This window comes from Aethalodelphis obliquidens, unplaced genomic scaffold (genome assembly GCF_003676395.1).
Source record: "Aethalodelphis obliquidens isolate GAN/ISIS:26980383/991018 unplaced genomic scaffold, ASM367639v1 scaffold38, whole genome shotgun sequence".
NCBI classification, from domain to species: Eukaryota; Metazoa; Chordata; class Mammalia; order Artiodactyla; family Delphinidae; genus Aethalodelphis; species Aethalodelphis obliquidens.
Genome location: NW_020837982.1, coordinates 18,595,978 through 18,608,458, shown reverse-complemented (window position 1 = coordinate 18,608,458; position 12,481 = coordinate 18,595,978). Strand labels below are relative to the sequence as shown.

Here is a 12,481-nt window from a genome sequence, read left to right as displayed (position 1 = left end):
GTGTGTGTGTGTGTGTGGCGCTGTCACAGAGGAGTCTCTGCGTGTCCTCACCCTGTGCCCCTTGCACGTGCATACACGCCCTGTGTGCATCTCCTCGCCTGCATATGAGTACGTGTGTGTCTAATCAGGGGAGTGTGAGTGTGCACGTCCTGACCGCCTTGACCTGCTGTGTGAAGTGGGGGGAGTTTGGGGGAGGGAGCAACGCTCGCCCTCTTGCTGGGCTCCCTCCCAGGCGGGCAGAGGAAGCCACGGGGCCCACGGAGGGGCCGTGAGGAAGTGGAGGGCTGTCTGTTGTCGCTCCCATTGTCTGATGCCTGGGGAGCCCCTGGGCCTGGGCCGGAGGGGCTGTGTGGCCCAGCGAGAAGGGGCCGGGGGCAGGGGGCACAGACAGTCTGCGTGTGCACACGTCTGTGTGCTGTGCCCTGGGGCCTGGCTGCGTGTGTGCGTCCAGCCTCCCCAGTCACCGCAGGCCTGAGGCCTCTGTGGCCACTGCGGGCTTGCTGCTGCTTCTTCCCTGGGGGGTGAGTGGCCCTGAACTGGGCCTTCTCCCTTCTTCCTACGTGGTCCCCAGAGGAACATGTCCACAGGATGGTCACCACAGTAGGCCTCTGCCAGCATCAGGGTTGAGGCTGGGGCCGGGGTCAGAGGTCAGCCTGTGGCTAGAGACTATGGCTGGGGTCAGAAGTCCAGCCCCGGCAGAGGGCGGGGGTCTGTCTGTGGCTCGGGTCGGGTCAGGATGCTGGCGCACTGACTGGGATCAAGGGTCAGTCTGTGGCTGGGGCCAGGGGTTCATCCGCATTGGTGCAGTGGACTGGTTAGGCCTCAGCCCCACTGTGGCCCCCAGCCCCTTGGTGGGCCCTGCTGGGCACCAAGCAGGCATGTGGCTGCCAGGAGCTGCTCCCAGGGCCAAGTCAGGATCGCAGCCAGGCCAGAAGTGCTGGGAGTGGGTGGCCTTGGTCATAGCCAGGAACCGAGGTGTGCCCTCCGGTCCCAGGAGCTTTCCAGAGAACGCAGAGCGGGAGAGGCACCGGGAGACCCCTGCCCACCCTCTCCTCCAGGCTCCCTTCTTTCCTCCCTTCTGCTCCCATCTCTCACCTCCTTCCTTCCCCCCTGCCCTTCATCTGCACTTCCCGTCTGTCCATCTGTCTTCCTTCCCTCTTCTTTTCCCCCCACTGATCCGCTCTCCGAATCCGGGGCCTTGCAGTCTCCAAGCTCAGGGACAGAATCCAGCATCTTCAGGTGCGCTGGGACGCTGAGAGAGGGAGGTGATGGCGGGGGCAGGGTGATGGGGCTGCACTGGCCTGGATCCCCCAGCAGAGGGAGGCTGCAGAGGCTACTGGCAGGGTGAGTGTGTGAGAGAGAGAAAGTTTGGGACCTCCAGGCCAGGTCCCACACCCAGGGAAGAGGGTCCCCTAGAGGGTCCCCTAGAAGGTGGGTGTGCCCTATCTGAGTCTGAGTTACATGACCTCATCTAGTGGCCTCCCACCAGTCTAGAAAGGAAGGATGGACAGACAGATGGCAGAGATCAAAGGTCTTACAGACCAAAGGCACAGGGAAGAAGGACTGGTCTTGGCCTGACGTTCAGCAGGCACTGTGAGTGGACCCCAGTGCAGCCAGCCCCAGGGCCACAGGCCAGCCCGGGCAGGAGAGGTGGGCGCCACGCAGCCCTGCTCCTGCCTGGACTCTGAAAGAACCTAAATGAGGAGACCCCACACCTTCCTGCAACCTCTCCTGCTGGCCCCTGGGATGCGGGGGAGATGAACAAACTGAAAATGTGCCCCAAACTTAAGGGAACTTGGGCATTATACTCCTGATTCCCTGCCCCTGCCCCCAGCAAAAACATTGGGTTCTTTGCCCTGAGTCCACATTGTGGCCCAGCTCTCAGGAAGTGCTGGGCGTGAGAGGGTTTGGGGAGAAAAAGGAGGCGGGCGGGAGCTGTTTGCTGTCCACGTTGGCCCGCGAGGGCAGGGTGCGGGTCTGCCTTGTCCTCTGCTGTCTCCCCGGCTCCCTGACAACACCTGGCACCCGGTGGGCACTCCAGAAACGTTGGGCCAAGGAGCGATCCGTGGGGCAGGCCTGCCTGCTGGTCTGTGAGGTGGACGGGAGCCGCAGGGAGGGAGGTACGCGGCCCTCGGCTGCTGACCTAGACCCACAAGTGCGTAAAGAGGGGAAACTGAGGCTCGGAGTGGACTCAACTTGTCAGGTCACCAGAGCTGACCCAGGCGGGCATGGCTCCTGGCACATCTGCTAACAGTGGAGGCATCTGAGCTGACAGAGTGGACGTGAAGGTCACAGACCTGTCACAGGCGCAGGAGGGCTGGGGGAGCCCGCCCCACGTGCTCACCTGGCTGCCCGCACCGGCTAATCCTGTCAGCCCCGCCTCCAAAACAAACCCAGAACTGGACGCCCTCTCGGCTCTCCCTGGTCCCCGTCCTGGCCAGGCCACCTCCCTGGGCTCCCTGTTCCTGCCCTGGCCTCACCCCTGTGAGGACCCGTGGAGGTCCCTGGCCTCCTTGGCTCAGAGCGCTGCAGGGACACCTCATCTCGTGCCCCGCGAGAGCTGCAGGCCTCACAGACGTGCACAAGGGCCTGTGGGTGGCTCCTGTCCCTTCTCTGTCCCTGTTCCCTCCCACGTGCCCCATCGCACCTCCACTCCGGCCTCTGGGCTTCCTCCGCCCTCGCTGTCCCCTCTGTCTGCACAGCTCTGTCCCCGGTAGCTGCCTGCCTCACCGCCTTCACGTTTCAGGTCTGTTCTCACCTGTTTCAAGTGCCGGTTCCCTGGCCAGTGACAGGAAGACAGCATCCCCGCCCCGGGCTCCCAGCCCACTCCCCAGCTTCATTTGTCACAGCACACCTCCCCTAAATGTCACAGACCACGGAACTCGCTCACTCATGCAGTTTCTTGACAGTGTCTTGATGAGGACGAAGGGGAGCTTTGTCTTGTTCCTTGCTCTGAATCCTCACGTGCAGAACGGTCCTGGAACATAGTAGGTGCTCAGTAAATATGGGCCAAGCAGTTGGGTGACGGTGGGCCAGTCAGCCATCTGGACCTCAGGGACCCTGTCTCCGAGATGGGGAGGGTGGCCGAGATGAGGGAAAGATGGAAACTTGAAACTGCTGGTGCACCTCTGACCCCAGGCCTGCGCCCCTGCAGGCCAGATACCTGGTGCTGCATCCTCTCCTCGGCGAGCTGCAGCCGCCCTGAGGCCAGGAGGCCTGGGGGTCACCAGAGCAGGGCTGAGCTGGAACGAGACTTCTGGGTCTCGGTAGCACCCGCCTGGCCTGGTGTCTGGAGCGCACGTCCCTTTTCTCCGCCTCTCGTGCCCACCAGGGTGGTGCCTGGCTCACCCCTTCCCTGATGGCCTGTCAGTGAGCCCAACATCTGGCAGCCCCACTGACCGCATTGCCTGCCTGGGGTCCCTGTTTATTATTTCACCCTGGACAGCATTTGGACACAGGCTTTGCAGGAAGGTGGCTTTGCAGACAGTGCTGGGAGAGTGAAGGGCCGCCAGTCCAAGCCCTGGCTCTGTGACTGCAGCCACGCCTCCCCAGGAAGCAGCGGCCCTTTGAGACCGTGAACACCCCACCCTGGCCCACGGGACTCTCCTGCCAGCCACGTGAGGGCATCCCCTGTCCCCGCCGAGCCTGGAGCAGGACGCACGTGGTGAGCCGTGGACTTAGACCCCTGGCCGGAGCAGGGAGCTAGCCAGCCTGGCAGCCTCCCCTCAGTGTGGACAGAAGACCTGCCGTGTGCTGGGCACGGCTGCCACAGTCCCGTGAATCCTGCTAGTAGGGTCTGATGGGACAGGCGAGGGGTTGGGGGCTGTGCAGACCTAAGTCTGGATCTTGGCACCGTCACTTCATTCATTACTTTGCTAAGTGCACACTGAGTGCGCGCTCTGGAGACTTACAGTCAGGTGGGGATCAGCTTGTCCTGCTGTGTGTCCTTGACGAGTCCTCTGATGGCTCTGAGCCTGGCTTCTCTCAGAGATTGGCAGATCCCTTCCATGAGGGGCTGTCCTCACCACCTTCCATGACGACACTGGTGGGAGGACCCTGGCCAGGTAGGGGGTCTCTGTCCTTTTTGGCGGGTGTGAATCTGGACCCTCAGCCATGCCCTTGTCCTCCTTTGGGATGAGCCATGGCTCACCATCTCATTCCTCCAGACTCTCAGGACTCGTGCTGGGAATCCAGAATCCATGAAGGGCCCTAGAGTGACCTTGGATGAGTCATACCATCTGTCCTTGTCCCGCTGTTTTCTGTCCCCTCCCATTGTTCTCCAGAGGGGCCCTGTGTTCAAAGAGAAAGCCCTGGGCTGGGTCAGGCTCAGTCACCAAATACTTATTGAATGTGTGCCAAGCACCGTTCCAGGCACGGAGGATACACCAGTGAGCAGACAGACAAAAATTCCTACAAAATACATATGTCAGTGAACTGTGTGGTACAGTAGAAGGTGGGGAGGAGCATTCCAGGCGGAAGGACCAGCAAGTGCAAAGGCCCTGAGGTGAGAACGTGCCTGGTGAATTCAAGGAACCGCAAGGAGACAGTGGTGGGGGCAGGGGGCGCTGATTGTGTGGGAGCTTCAGCCACTGTGAGGACTTTTTCTTCTGATCACTCTGAAACCAGGAAGGGGAGGGAGCCTGTGCCTGCCCCGCAGGGGAAGGGGGCATCCACTACCAACCTCATTCTCCCACCTGCCGCGTAGCCCGTGGGTGGCTGGAGGAGGTGGCTGAGTCAGAATGTGACAGGGACAGTCTGAGGCTGTGGGTCAGGTGGCACTAAGGCTGGGGCGGGGGTCCCAGCAGGGATTGGGACTCTTTTGTCTAATGGTGCACACAGTGGGCCTCTCCTGGCTCGCTGAGCGGCCTCGGGACTGAGTGAGCCTGGTTCCCAGGCCAGATAATTGAAGATGGAGCTTAAGCAGTCTGCATGTTAGAGGTGGGGGGTGGGGCTAGAGCCCAGAGCAGGGAGAGGTGCTCAGGGCCAGCTGGTGGGATCAGGTGCCTGCAGTTGGCATCTCTTTTTTCGGTGCGTCCTTCCCAGGTGAGTCTGGGGTCAGCCTAGAGGGTCCATTTCTGGGAGCAAAAAGGGCTGCTCTTTGCGCCGGGCGGCTGCACTTAGGACCGGGCAGGCTGTAAGATGTTCCAGGCCAGTGGTTCCCAAGCCTGGCTGTGAGATGCTGATTCCCAGGCAGAGGGAACAGCCTGTGAAGAGGCTTTGGGCACTTGGGTTGATGAGGTCTGGGCTAGAGCCCGGGAACCTGTTTTTTTCATCCCCAGTTGACACCCTACAAATGGCAGGTTTGGGAGTGACTGTTGCGGTCACTGGGGTCCACATGGCCCCTGTGCCACCAGGACCTGGGGGCAGAGCAATCCTTCATAAGCCCCCCCTCGAGTGCCCCCAGCCCCAGCGCAGAGAAGGCCGGGCTGAGGAGGCCCTCCAGCAGTGGTGTGACGAGCTGCTGGCTACTGCCCTCACCAGGTCTCGGGGAGGGCGGGGAGAAGGCAGGGGTGGGTGTAGGATGTATGAATCCGTTAGTTGGGGGGGGGGGGTTAGTAGGCGGGGACAGGGGTCCCCTGAATCACTGAAAAGCAAAGCCCGAGTGTGACAGGGCGTGGGGTGCACTCCTCCCTCCTGCCAGGCAAGGTGGCGGCCGAGGAGAATGGCACGGACAGATTGGCGAGCAGGAGAAAGTGGAGAGAGCCAGCTCTGACGCGTCAGGGTGATCCCTGGCGCGATAATCGGGCGGACGGACGATAGGCCGGACACGTGTATGGATTGAAGGTGGGTGGATGGAGAGAGGATGGATGAATGAATGAATGGCTGCGTGGGCGGTGCGCTGCCGGGCGAGGGGCGGGCTGCCGAGCGCTCAATCACGGCCCCGGGGCGCGGCGCCCGCCTGCTACGCTCACCCCCGCCCCCCACCTTGGCCCCGCCCGGGGCGCGTAGTTCCGCGTCCCTGGGGCTCTGGGGCCGCTGCGGCGGCGGCCCCGGGACTGGAGCGAGGAGGGGCCGCCCCTCGGCCGCGGGGGAACCGGAGGTACGGTCCCGCCTCGAGGCCCCGGCCCCGCTCTTCTTTGTCTGGGCCTGGTCCTCCGCCGTCTCCGGACCGCGACCCGCCTCTGCGGGCAGCCCTCGCCGCGCGCTTCTGGGCTGCTCCCGGCTTGGGTCCCCGCTAACCTCCAGCCCGTAGGCGTCTTCCCGGGCCGGTAGGGTCCTCCAAACCCGGTGCCTCTAGGACCGCGGGGCTGGCCAGGGCCAGGATCTCCAAGCTGCGTCTCTGGTGCGGACGGGGGTGTGGGGTGGGGGCGGGATGCGGGCCCCCGGGTCTCCGCCTTCTCTTTTCCGCCACCACTCGTCTCGCTTCGCCTCGACCCCAGCGCGGCCTGTTCGTGCCTCAAGCGCCTCTTCTGCGGCGGTGCGGTCCCCGACGCCACGCGGACCCCCCCCACCCCCTCACAAGCCAGGCCTCGGCCCTGCACGCAGAACACTGCCCCGCCAGCCCCACACAAGGCCGCCTGCGGGCGCACCCCAGCCGTGCACGGTCCCTACAACCGCAGCCCCACGCAAACAAGCTCCCACGGAGACACGACACCCCTGAGACACACTCGAGCCCACGCAGACACAAGCCCATAAACACACAACCTCACGCAGACACGGCCCACACAGGCGCAGTCCCGCAACCATCGATAAACAATCGCACACAAACAACCCCACGCAGGCACCGCATCACTCCGTGCCCCCGAGACCCAGAAGCACATTCGCAAGCTCGCCGCAGGCCCCCAAGCCCCGTGATATTCACACGGAAGACAGACCAGAAACACACAGCCACACTGATACACACACGGGCCCAAGCGCGCAGCCAGGAGCTCATCCACGGGCTCGTAAGTCACTGGGAAAATATTAAAGCGTTCCCTCCCTCTCTCCCTCCCCTTCCATGTCTTCGTGCGCGCGCGCGCGCGCGCACGAAGACACTTACCCCCACCCCCACCCCCCGCCCGGTCTCTAATCGCCTCGGAGCCTCCTAGCCGTTGACCCCGAGCCCCTGCGGTGAGAGCCGCGGGAGCGTCTCCCCGGCGCCCCCTCCTCCCGCTCGCTTCACCAGCTCCCGCTCCTCCCCCGCCTCCTCCTTCCCTGCCCCCTCCGCCTCCTCCCCTCCCCCGCGTCTGGGGCGCGGGCTGCGCGCAGCCAAGCCCCCTCATCGCGCGCCCCTCCCCGCGCGCGCCCCGTGCCCGCATCGCGCTCGCCGAGTGGATGCGGCCACTGGGCTGTCTCTACCTCCTGCCCCCGGTGGCCCGTGAATAATGGCTACTGAGGGCGCTCGCAGGGTCCGCTGAGAAGGAAACGCGGGGCGCTAGAGGCGCGGCGCGCGCGGGAGCGCGAGGGAGAAAGGAGCGAGCCCCGGGCCGCCGCGAGCGGCGGGCGGAGAGAAAGGAACCGTGCGAGCGCTCACATTTTTTTCTCCCAAGGATCTCATCCGGCCGCCGCGTTCTGGAAGAGACGAAGGGAGAGCGCGCGCGAGCTGAGGAGGAGGAGAGGCGGCGCGGGGAAGGGAGGCGGCGAGACGCGCAGCGCTGGCGCCCGGGAGACCCAGGAGGAACCCGCAGGTATTGTTGGCGGCGGAGCTTTGTGTCTTCGGGGGGCCGATCCGGGCGCGAGGGCTCTCGGGGCTGCCGGCGGGGGTCGCCTCCCGCCCCCGGCACCCCTCCCGCCGCGCCGCGATCTTGGCTAGAGTTGCAGATCTGCCTGTTTGGGGTTTTCCACACCGGTTGAGGAAATCGGGCTCAGAAGGAATTTCTTTTTTCTTTTTTTTGGCCGCAGTTTGGTTGTGCTGGGGATTCCTCCCTCCCCTTTTCTCCACCATACATAGGTGAGGGGTCTTGGCGACAGCGCCACTGGCCTAAGGCTGGGGTCTGAGATGGCGGGGCTGGTGGCCGCGGACGGGAGGGGAGGGACGCGGGGAAGGAAGGAGTTTGCTCAAGTTCGCAATCTGCGCCCGGGAGCTGGTCAGGCGGGGAGGGGTGTCTGCGCTCCCAGTCCTGCTCCGGGCCACTGGTGGGAAACTTCCCGAGAGCGCAGCCTCCCGGGGGACTCGGCGCCCCCGACGCCTCGGGCGCTTCCTCCGGCCGCCGCGGCCCCTCCTTGCAGCCCGCGAGCGCGGAGGTCGCGCACTCCCCGCCCCCGCCTTCCTTCTCCCCCGGCGGCTTCCGGATCTGGACAGAGCGAGAGGAGCTGCTCTAAACACTTCCCCTGGAGACCCCTCCCCACTGGCCGCGATAGCTCCCCTGCCCTGCACCGCCGCCTCGCGCGCGCCCCAGTGGCCAGGTTGACAATGAAACCTCGCGCCTGTGCGGTTGCGGGGGGAGGTGGGGGGGGGGTCGAAGCTCGGTCTCTCCGGGGGCTGCTGACCCTGGCCAGGGAAAGGGGGAGGGGGACTCCTTAGGGGGAGGGGCTTGTTTGGGTTAGAGATGTTGACGTCGGATGGGTCGGGCGGGGTGGGGTGCGCAGTGGAGGCCCGAGGCTTGGGTTCGGGGCCCGGGTCGTGGGTTCCAGCCTCTATCGGGCTTGGTGATTGGCTGGTGACTCCAGGCACGTCGAGGCCCCCCACCACCAGCCTCCTCCCCTCCTGTACAATGCGGGCTTCAGAGGTGATCCCGAGGGTGGTGTGTATGTGTGTGTGTGTGTGTGTGTGTGTGTGTGTGTGGTGTGTGTGTGTGTGTGTGTGTGTGTGTGTGTGTGACGGAGTGTGTGTCTCCTGCGATCCACAGCAGACGCTGCTCCTTGACCCGGAGATCCGGACCCTCGCCCCTCCCCTAGGGGCTGGGGGAGGGGAGAAGAGGGGTGGGAACTTCTCCTTTCCCGCCTGGGCCCTGCGAAGGGAGCGCTGGCCCGGAGAATTTCTGGGGACCGCAGTCCTGAAGGGGGGCTCGACTCAAAGTGGCGGCCGCAGGGTCAGCTAAGCGCTCGGATTCCTTTGCTCCTTGGGGGCGGAGGGGAGGGGTGAAAGGGGTCGGGGCTAGTTGGAATGGGAGAGGGGGTGAAGGAGAGTCCGTGGAAATCTGCCTTCGTTGGGTTCCAGGCAGCGGCGCAGGGCGCTAAGGGGGGCTCTCCCCTTTTTCTCCCGAGGGTTGGGCCCAGCAAACCCGGTCAGAGGAAGGAAATCCTTCGACTTAAGAAGGCGTTCCTGCGGGAGGGGGGCAGCTGTTCTGTGGCTCCGTCCAGGTGTGGGAAGAGTTAACGCTCCCGGGAAACCTGTCAGCCCCAACCTGGCAGGCCGCAGTGTGGACCTTTGACGTGCTGTGCTCCCGCCTGGTGGGGTGGTGCTTTACTCAGGGACCCCGGGGAGGTGGGAATCTGAGCCCAGAGAAGGTGCCCGCAGCCAGATAGCAGCTGTGTGGCCTCAAGGGAAAAGGGGTTATGCCTACTGCCTTGGGGCTGTTGCCGTGGACGTGGGTGGACGCGTTCCCCCGGTCCCCATTCCCCGCCGTTAAGCGTGGGTTTCTGACCTATAGGCTAGACTGTGAGGCCCTGGCAGCTGAGGGCAGGCCTGCCGAGGCTGCAGGAAGGCAGGACCTGGCAGGATCGATTTCTGCTCACCCGAGGGCCAGATACAGCACAGGCCCCTGGTGTAGATCCTGGGGTAGGGGCGGGGTAGGGGGGCGCATCTTCCCTCCCCCACTGGTTTCCCTTTCCTGTAAGTGAGAGCCCATCCTGGCCATGATGAGCCGTGGGCTTTGGCCGATGGACACAGGGGTGAATGCATCAGTCATGAATGAATGAATAAATGAACGGTAGGGGAAAGTTTCTCAATTGGAGGCGTTCAGTCCTTGTTCTTTTTTTAAACGGTATCTTCAATGTATATATTTTAAAATACGGCTAATAGAAAAATGTGAAAAAGAGAGAAAAATAAAAAAGGTTACAGACAGCCTCGGTGGGCTGTGACAATTTTAGTATTTTGTGGTCTTTTTCCACGGTCTTCTTGACTCGGCGGTTGGTTTGTTTTTTAGAGACTTGTCGGCATTCTTTATGTTCAGACGTATATCCTGCACTTCGTTGGCGCTAACGGGAGCCTTTTCCTGTTTTGTAACCAGCTCTTCATAAACAGCGCAGCTAACGTCTTCAGGCTTTTCCAATTGGATGGATGTGCCACCGTTCACTTAATATTCCCCTTTTGTTCCACGTTCTGGATGCCCCGATGAATGAGGTAGTGGATTTATTTGTGTGGAGAGCTTTTTTTGACGTTTAAAATGATTTCCTCAAAATGACACTGCTCCCACCTGCAGCGGGAGAAACGGGCTCCTCGTTTTTTCCCTGATAAGTGGAACACTCTTCTCCTTCCTCCCCACTATCTAGAACCTTCTCTCAGAGCCGAAAGAGCCTTGGCAGTGAATCGCCTGTCTGACCTCCTTCCTTTGACACAGGAGGAAGCGTGAGCCCAGAGAGGGGAAGTGAATTCCAAGGTCACACAGCAGCCGCTGGGCCTTGTAGTGGCCACGAATGGGCTACTGACCTGCCTTTTGGTTTCCGCATCTGGGAAGAGTCCCTAGGGGTCTTCTAGGCTGACCTTGCCATTTCACAGATGGGGGCACTGAGACCACAAGAGAGGAGAGGCACCTGGCTGGCCTATCATGTTGGCGGCTGGAGCACCAGACAGGCTGCCCAGACCGTGTGTGTCATGCACACTGGCTGTGGCCACGATGTCCACGGCACCTGGGGCCACCCAAGGGACCGGCCTGCCACTGGCCCACCGTGGATTCCCTGTGGCCCCTCCACACGGCTCCCCCTTCCTCCTTGCCATCCCATTTTCCAGGAGGAAAAGCCGAGGACCCAAAGCAAGTGCAGAGAGACGGTGGGACTGCAGATGTCAGGGGACCCCAGGGGTCATGCCCCTTCCCCCAGGCCTCCGTTTACCTATCTGGAGACCTAGCTCGGGGTCTTTTCAGTGGCTGGGAGTGGGTATTGGCACAGACGGCCACTGCGGGGCAGTGGGGAAGGACCAGCGACATCTCACCCACTCCCTCTGGCTCAGCTTGACCCCAGGAGGCCCCTGGGGAGGAAGGGGAAAGAGGGAGGGGAAGAAGGAGGAGGCAGGGAGGGAAGGCTGGGAGCAAAGGCACACGGAGAAAAAGGGATTAGAAGGGGGGTAGAGGCAGAAAATGGGGAAGGAAAGGACCTGTTTAAAGTGGAAAAAGGAGAGAGGAAGCCCCCGGCCCCCAGCCTCATTGGGCACCCAAAGGAGTGGCTGGGGGCAAGGCTCCCAGTGCGGGCGGGGGCTGGCCAGACCTGCATGGCCCGGAAAGGCTGGACCTTGGGGTGGGCTCGCTCAGGGCAGAGTGGGACAGCTGTTCAGGGGGCTCTGGAGATCAGGAGGACCCAGACCAGGTGGGTGGCAGGGAGGCAAGACCTGGGCGGTGGCTCCTCTGTTCGTGGGTCCCTGTGGGGCCCCCTCAGGTCCGAGGTCAGGGCCGGGGTGCATGCGGGGGCGAGGCACTGCAGGACAGGGGCCTTCTATCCCCCCTGTGCGCAGCCCTCCCACGAGTGTGGGTATTTGGGCCTTTCTGTGGTGTCTCTGGGCTTGGACGCCTTCTCGTGTGCTTGCATGTGCGTATGTCTATGTGTCTGATCCTGTTTGTGTGTTCTTGGGGGTCGGCGTGCCTGCCAGCCTGGGTGTGTGTGCCCAAGTCTGTGTGCCTCGGGCCGTTTGTACATTCTTGGGCACGTGTGCGTGCGTGCATACCTGTGTGTGTGTGTGTGTGTGTGAATCTGTGTGTGTCCCCACGTGTACCGTGTCTGTGGGTCTCTGATCCCATTCGCGCATTTCCAGGGGGAGAGCGCGCCCTGGAGCTTGGGCACGTGCGTGTTTATCTGTGTGCAAGCACACACTTTCCTCCTAATGGCCCCAAGAGGGATCTAGGCACCAGGCTTTTGTGCTGCTTTCAAGGTTGCGGCTGGGGGGTGAAGGGGGGCGGCCTTCGACTGGGAGGGGGAGGTGGGGGGAGGCAAAAGAAAATCTTAAAAGACCGTCTTCCCTCTGGTCTCCAAGGAGATCAGCCTGTGAAATGATCTGCACGTTAATTAAAAACGATTATATCCTGATTGAGCCATTTCTGCTCACATCCCCCAGCCGGAGAGAGGATGGGGCTGCGGCCAGAGATGTAGGATGGGGCGGGGTTCCACTGCAGGGCAGGGCCAGCTCAAGACCCGGCCCCCAGAGTGGAGCGGACCTGGAGGTGGGGGCAGGTGGCGAGGTGTTGGGGGTACGTGTCCACGGTAGATTTGAGCTTCTCCTTTGAGTTTTGAAGGCGCCCCACTCCCAGGTATGTTCTCTGAGGTACAAACAGCTCCATCCAGGAGGTCGAGGTTGAGAGCCACCCTCCCTCGAGTGTGGGCATTTGGGCATTTCTGTGCTGTGTCTTTGTGCTTGGGTGTGTGCCTGGGTGTCGGAGTGGCAGCCACCAGGGCCCCATAGATGCCCACTCAT

General features: G+C 62.7%; 1 protein-coding gene across 4 annotated transcripts in view; it reads left to right on the top strand.

The window, feature by feature from the left end:
• RAI1 (retinoic acid induced 1) overlaps window positions 1-12,481 on the top strand; it is a 102,912-nt gene that overhangs the window by 25,110 nt on the left and 65,321 nt on the right. The window contains exons 1-2 of one of the 4 annotated variants that reach the window (XM_027131275.1): window positions 5,678-5,784; window positions 7,470-7,607. The exons of 1 other annotated variant lie outside the window; for it this stretch is intronic. The gene's annotated coding sequence lies outside the window, so the exon portion shown is untranslated. Of the gene's footprint in view, window positions 1-5,677; window positions 5,785-5,970; window positions 6,041-7,469; window positions 7,608-12,481 lie in introns of those variants that run through there. 2 more of the 4 variants (XM_027131276.1, XM_027131274.1) reach the window with 2 other exon arrangements.